Source organism: Lampetra fluviatilis, chromosome 60, assembly GCF_964198595.1.
Source record: "Lampetra fluviatilis chromosome 60, kcLamFluv1.1, whole genome shotgun sequence".
Taxonomy (NCBI): domain Eukaryota; kingdom Metazoa; phylum Chordata; class Hyperoartia; order Petromyzontiformes; family Petromyzontidae; genus Lampetra; species Lampetra fluviatilis.
In genome coordinates this window covers 7,029,361-7,037,035 of record NC_136334.1, presented here as the reverse complement: position 1 = coordinate 7,037,035, position 7,675 = coordinate 7,029,361, and the positions used below count along the sequence as shown (strand labels likewise).

Sequence of the window (7,675 nt, the reverse complement as noted above, 5' to 3'; positions counted from 1 at the left end):
GTTTTGCTCGCGTTCCAACCAATGGGTTCCAGCAAGCCTCACGTTCTGCTGATGAGACACTGGATGTGAAAACCGGTGCAGATTTGCACGTCTGTTGAACCAATGCTGCTGGAGACGCACTCCCGAACGATTTGTTTTTCCTTTACCAGGTGAGGGGACCCCACTAAGCTACGCAGATCTTATTCTGAATCGGCCTGGCCATCACAAATGATAGCTCAACAAAGTGGCTCTTCATCAACAACATCATCATCATCGTGTCGACATTGACATCAGCAGCCTAATACTCTAAAAGCGTGACGTCGGTTCTAAATGTGGAGGGAGAAAAACCGGAGGACCCGGAGACAAAATCCACGCGACCACGGAGAGAGACACACAAACTCCAAATATACAGCAATAGGCATCGTCAGGGTCGGGATCGAACCCACGACTTCCTGCATACCCAGCGAGGTAGTCAAACATCTCACCACGGAGAGAGAAACACGCAAACTCCAAATATACAGCAGGCATCGTCAGGATCGGGATCGAACCCACGACCTCCTGTAGACCAGGCGAGGTAGTCAACATCTCACCACGGAGAGAGACACGCAAACTCCAAATATACAGCAGCAGGCTTCGTCAAGATCGGGATCGAACCCACGACCTCCTGCAGACCAGGCGAGGTAGCAAACATCTCCTAGCCACCGTGATTGCCCCACCAGCATGGTTATGCTGCTAATGAGATGGGTCGTAAAACACACGGATACGTACGAGTGTTATGCGGAGTGGCAGACGTGGGACGCGAGGCATCAGCAAGGCAGGAATCTTACTTTGCGTTTGCTTCGCGAGAGGCAAGAGGACATTGGGAATGTTTCAAACGGAGGCGCGAGTGCTGATGCGCGTGCGTGTGTGCGTACGTACGTGCGTGGGGAGCGGTGGTGTAGCGGTTAGCGCACTCCGCTGCAAAGCTAGTGACCCCGGGTTCGAATCCCGCTCACGGCCAACACCGGTGACGATTATCTCGACCGGTCCTGGGCCTCCTCCCCTAGGTCGACTCAGCCTCAAATGGGTACCCCTGGTGCGGTGTGTGCAGTGAGCATCGCCGCTGTGGGGAGACAAAGGCGGCCGGGCGTGGCGCTGGCCACCCACCCCCTCGTGCGCCGTGCCCCGCCTTCATCGGCGCTGCTACTCGCTAACAGCACTTGCCCCAGCAGCCTGGTGAGGCTATACAGGGGGGGATCTTTGTCTTTGTGATAATGTTGTGCCTTTAAGCTCTGAATTAATGGGACACGGACCCAGGATCTGCACGCGCATTAACACATCACTATGCTCACACACACATCGTGATGCACACACACACACATCGCTATGCACACACACACATCGCTATACACACACACACACATCGCTATACACACACACACACACATCGCTATACACACACACATCGCTATGCACACACACGCACACACACACATCGTGATGCACACACACACACATCGCTATGCACACACACGCACACACACACATCGTGATGCACACACACACACATCGTGATGCACACACACGCACACATCGTGATGCACACACACACACATCGCTACGCACACACACACATCGTGATGCACACACACACACATCGCTATGCACACACACATCGCTATGCACACACACGCACACACACACATCGTGATGCACACACACACACATCGCTATGCACACACACGCACACACACACATCGTGATGCACACACACACACATCGTGATGCACACACACGCACACATCGTGATGCACACACACACACATCGCTACGCACACACACACATCGCTATATGCACACACACATCGCTATACACACACACACACATCACTATGCACACACAGACATCGCTATACACACACACACATCGCTATACACACACACATCGCTATACACACACACACATCGCTATGCACACACACATCGCTATGCACACACATCGCTATACACACACACACATCGCTATACACACACACACACATCGCTATGCACACACATCGCTATACACACACACACATCGCTATACACACACACACATCGCTATACACACACACACATCGCTATACACACACACATCACTATACACACACACACACACATCGCTATGCACACACACATCCCTATACACACACACACATCGCTATACACACACACACATCGCTATCCTCTTCCCCCCCCTCTTCTTCCCCACCCTCCTCTCCCCCCCCCATCCTCTCCCCCCCCCCGCCTCCTCTCCCCCCTCCCCCCCTTGTCCCCTACCCGTGGCGTAGTCGTCAGCGGTGCGAGCCGCCGTCGTCGTCATCGCCACCTCGTCGCCCTCTCCCCTCGTCGCGTTCCCGCCGGGGTCACCACCGGGGTCACCACCGGGGGCACCACCGGCACCACCGGCACCACCGGCACCACCGTTCGTGTCGCCGGAGCCGTACGACTTGGCGGGGATGGTGACCCATGGCGCCTCCTCCTCCACCTCCTCCACCTCCTCCACCTCCACCTCCTCCTTCGCCCCCCCGGGGTCGCGGTCAAGGCGACCCCGGGCGGCCGGCCTCCCGGCTGCTCGCTCGCTGGGAAGAAGTGGAAAGAAAAAATTAACCCGTAAAAACAAAGTTTTTCACTATAAATCCTTTATATGCGTGGCGGCTAGAGTCCTCCCGTCCTCTGGCTTGAGATGGCTGCCACCTATGGGTCAGATGATTGCCTGCCACCATTAAGCAATTGGTAATTAAATATAATTTTTTTTTTCCTAAAAAGTGTAACATTTTGGAATTTTTTTTTCACGAAAATACATTGTCACGCACAACGAGTCTGTGTGCAAAATGTCAGCTCGATTGGATCACGGGAAGTGGGTTAAAAACGACCGAAAGATTTGCACGGTCGTAAGCGCGCAAGCAAGCAAGTGAACTTAATATAAAGGATTTAAAAAGAGAGGGGGGTGGTTGGTGCGGGTGAAACGGGCGCAGAAGGATTTTGTTGTAGAAAAAAAAAGATAATTCAAATTGTACAAACGAAAAATAATTTTAATAGGAAGGAAAATAAGGAAGGGGGTAATAAATAAATAATGGCTCCAGGGTGTCGATGGGAAAAGAATGAAATAGTGGGATAAGCAATTATTTAAATGCCGGTATTTTAATATAATAAACTAAACGATTTATGGGAACGTGTTCTTGCTGTGGATTTCACACCTGATGATGATTGCTTGTGTTGCAGTCGAAACGTCACACAGAATTTTATTGTTTTATATTTTTATTATTTTATTATTTCCCTTCTACGTGATGACTTTACCGAAAGAACCAAGAATATGAATCCCTGCAGTCACGAAAGCTTTAAATTAAAAAATATAATAAACTCGCTTTATTACCCGGCTTCGCCAGAGACTTGGATTGGATTAAACGCGGAGGGTTGAGGGGGGGGGGGGTGCGTGACGTCAGCAGGCACACTGTGTGACGTCAGCAGGAACAGTGCGTGACGTCAGCAGGCACACTTTGTAACGCTGCCGCATGCGGGTGACATCACAGATGTGACGTCACCGCTCACTTGCCCTGCAAAATATAACCATTATTGCACCCCTCCCCCCATCCTTAAATACAAAAGTCTATTTTTATACGTGTTGCATGGTGTGCATTCTGGAAGCTACCCACATGCCAAATTTCAAGTTTGTAGCATGTCGGGAAATATGCTAAACATTTCGAACAGACACACATATTGACACATTTCTCCTTTTATAGAAATGGATATTAATAATAAGCTGGGAATGGCGATCGGAAATAATAAAAAAATTAAAATTTGCTGAACGTTTAATGAGAAATTATTTTAAGATAATTTGAAAAGTCGTAAAAATAGTCGTGAAAAATTATAGAAATTGTACAAAAAATCCAATTAAACATTTGTTTTAGAACATTGTTAAATAATATGCAAAAAATACAAAGTCACGCAAAAAATAATTGACATTTTTTAAATGTAGCAAATCATTAAAAAAAATACAAAGTAATAAAAAAAAAATTCAGAAAATAGTGAAATAAATAACGATACAAATGGTCATAAATGTTTTTTTTTTAATCATCGAACGCGCACATCGATTCTAACAGAATCAGAATCGTCGTTAAGACTGCATCGTCCTGCGGAGGGTGCTGGTAGGAACACGTCGGGTTGCTCGGTCAATGGCCTGCAGGGTCAACAGCGGCGTGGTGTATTCCGCAAATATGGCCGACTGTGAGGGCGGGCACAAGCCGGCGTGAGTAGGTGAAACGTTGAGTTTTATAAGGGCACCACGGGGTGACCAGCCCCTCCCCACCCAGCCCCACCCCTGCCACCCCCCACCCAGCCCTTCCCCACCCTCCCCACCCAGCCCCTCCCCACCCTCCCCTCCCCACCCTCCCAGCCCCACCCAGCTCCACCCAGCCCCACCCTCCCCACCCAGCCCCGTGAGATCCTATAACCGTCTGAACAGTGCGAGTCTACGGGTCTCTGTGCGAGTCTATGAGTCTCTATGTGAGTCTATGAGTCTCTATGTGAGTCTACGGGTCTCTGTGTGATGAGTCTATGGGTCTCTGTGTGGGTCTATGGGTCTCTATGCGAGTCTGTGGGTCTCTGTGTGAGTCTGTGGGTCTCTGTGTGAGTCTATGGGTCTCTGTCTGAATCTATGGGTCTCTGTGTGAGTCTATGGGTCTCTATGTGAGTCTACGGGTCTCTATGCGAGACTAGTGATCTCTGTGTGAATCTATGGGTCTCTATGTGAGTCTATGGGTCTCTATGTGAGTCTATGGGTCTTTTTGTGAGTCTATGGGTCTCTATGCGAGTCTGTGGGTCTCTATGTGAGTCTATGGGTCTCTATGTGTGACTGTGGGTCTCTATGTTAGTCTATGGGTCTCTGTGTGTGAGTCTATGGGTCTCTGTGTGAGTCTACGGGTCTCTGTGTGAGTCTACGGGTCTCTATGTAAGTCTATTGGTCTCTGTGTGAGTCTATGGGTCTCTGTGTGAGTCTATGCGTCTCTGTGTAAGTCTATGGGTCTCTGTGTGAGTCTATGGGTCTCTGTGTGAGTCTATGGATCTCTGTGTGAGTCTATGGGTCTCTGTGTGAGTCTATGCGTCTCTGTGTGAGTCTGTGGCTCTCTGTGTGAGTCTGTGGCTCTCTGTGTGAGTCTATGGGTCTCTGTGCGAGTCTATGGGTCTCTGTGCGAGTCTGTGAGTTTAACCTCCGTGACCTTACCGGCGTGACCTGGTGAGTGACCGGTAGCTGCTGCATCTCCTCTCATCACCGTCAGCATCCATCCCGCAGCGGTGCGCGCTCACCACTCCCTGCTGGGGTGGTTGTTGTTGTTGATGTTGTTGTTGTTGTGGCTGTTGTTGTTGTCAATGGCCACCACCTTAGTCTGTACCGAACAGACGACATAACAATCGAACTTTGAATCATTGATATCATCATCATCGTCATCATCATCGGCGCCATCGTCGTAATCATCATCGTCATAATCACCATCATCATCATCATTGTCAATCATCATAATCATCATCACCATCATCGCCATCATCATCATCGGCGCCATCGTCGTAATCATCATCGTCATAATCACCATCATCATCATTGTCAATCACCATAATCATCATCACCATCATCGTCATCATCATTGTCGTCATCATCGTCGTCATCATCGTCGTCATGATCACCATCATCATCATTGTCAATCATCATAATCATCATCACCATCATCGTCATCATCATTGTCGTCGTCATCATCGTCGTCATGATCACCATCGCTGACGTCATAATCACCATCATCATCATTGTCAATCATCATAAGCATCATCACCGTCGTCGTCATGATCACCATCATCATCGCTGATGTCATAATCACCATCATCATCTTTGTCAATCATCATAAGCATCATCATCATCGTCGTCATGATCACCATCATCATCGCTGATGTCATAATCATCATCAGCAATCAATCCACTGCTGGATGTTACGATCCGCACGGCGCCTGCCCCTGGGCACCGTCGCTCCGTCTCCACGGCAGCCGCTCCACCGGGGAGATGGAGCGGCGAGTGGACCATGCACTTGCCCCAACAGCCTGCCAAGCCTATACGGGGGGCCTTTGCATGTGTCTTGTTGTTCAAAATCCTCTCAACATCATCAACAACAACAACAGCAGCTGCTGCTGTTCGCCACTAAGTGGGGGTGACGTCACCACGGCGCTTGTGCCAGGCTAGGTGCACTTTAAGGTCACGTGATAGCCTCAGGTGTTACGGGTTGACTGCTGTACCAGGCTAGGTGCAGGAGGAGGTCACGTGGACAGACCCAGGTGTTACGGGTTAATTGGTGTTCCAGGCCAGGTGCAGGGGGAGGTCACGTGGACAGACACAGGTGTTACAGGTTGACTGCGGTACCAGGCTAGGTGCAGGAGGAGGTCACGTGACAGACCCAGGTGTAACGGATTAACTGCTGTGCCAGACTAGGTGCAGGAGGTCACGGGACAGACCCACGTGTTACGGGTTGACTGCTGTGCCAGGCTAGGTGCAGGAGGTCACGTTGGACAGATCAAGGTGTTACGGGTTAGCTGCTGTGCCAGGCTAGGTGCAGGAAGTCACGGGACAGACCCACGTGTTCCGGGTTGACTGCTGTGCCAGGCTAGGTGCAGAAGGAGGTCACGTGACAGACCCAGGTGTTACGGGTTAACTGCTGTGCCAGGCTAGGTGCAGGAGGAGGTCACGTGGACAGCCCCAGGTGTTACGGGTTAACTGCTGTACCAGGCTAGGTGCAGGAGGAGGTCACGTGGACAGACACAGGTTTTACAGGTTGACTGTTGTGCCAGGCTAGGTGCAGGAGGAGGTGACAGGACAGATCCAGGTGTTACGGGTTAACTGCTGTGCGAGGCTAGGTGCAGGAGGAGGTCACGTAACAGACCCAGGTGTTATGGGTTGACTGCTGTGCCAGGCTAGGTGCAGGAGGAGGTGACAGGACAGATCCAGGTGTTACGGGTTAACTGCTGTGCGAGGCTAGGTGCAGGAGGAGGTCACGTAACAGACCCAGGTGTTACAGGTTGACTGTTGTGCCAGGCTAGGTGCAGGAGGAGGTCACGTAACAGACCCAGGTGTTACAGGTTGACTGCTGTATCAGGCTAGGTGTGGCAGGCTATCATTCTGGTGGTAGTGATGGTTGTGGCATGAGTGGTGATGGTGGGGATGATGATGATGGCGGTGATGATGGCGGTGATGATGGCGGTGATGATGGTGGTGGTGGTAATGGTGATGATGGCGGTGGTGATGGCGGTGATGATGGCGGTGATGATGGTGGTGGCGGTGATGATGGCGGTGGTGGTGATGGCGGTGATGATGGCGGTGATGATGATGGTGGCGGTGATGATGGCGGTGGTGGTGATGGCGGTGATGATGGCGGTGATGATGGTGGTGGTGGTAATGGTGATGATGGCGGTGGTGATGGCGGTGATGATGGCGGTGATGATGGTGGTGGCGGTGATGATGGCGGTGGTGGTGATGGCGGTGATGATGGCGGTGATGATGATGGTGGCGGTGATGATGGCGGTGGTGGTGATGGCGGTGATGATGGCGGTGACGGTGATGATGGTGATGGTGGTGGTGGTAATGGTGATGATGGGTATCGTGGTGCTGATTGATGATGATGATAGCGGTGATGATGGCGGT

The 7,675-nt window shown here is 51.0% G+C and overlaps 1 long non-coding RNA gene across 1 annotated transcript in view; it reads right to left on the bottom strand.

The window, feature by feature from the left end:
• Nucleotides 1-2,478: 2,478 nt before the first annotated feature.
• Nucleotides 2,479-7,675, bottom strand: part of LOC144950909 (uncharacterized) — a 20,427-nt gene continuing 15,230 nt past the window's right edge. The window contains exons 2-3 of the long non-coding RNA XR_013640427.1: nucleotides 5,222-5,384; nucleotides 2,479-2,579 (exon numbers count right to left, since the gene is read on the bottom strand). This is a non-coding gene — a long non-coding RNA (uncharacterized LOC144950909). The remainder of the gene's footprint in view (nucleotides 2,580-5,221; nucleotides 5,385-7,675) is intronic.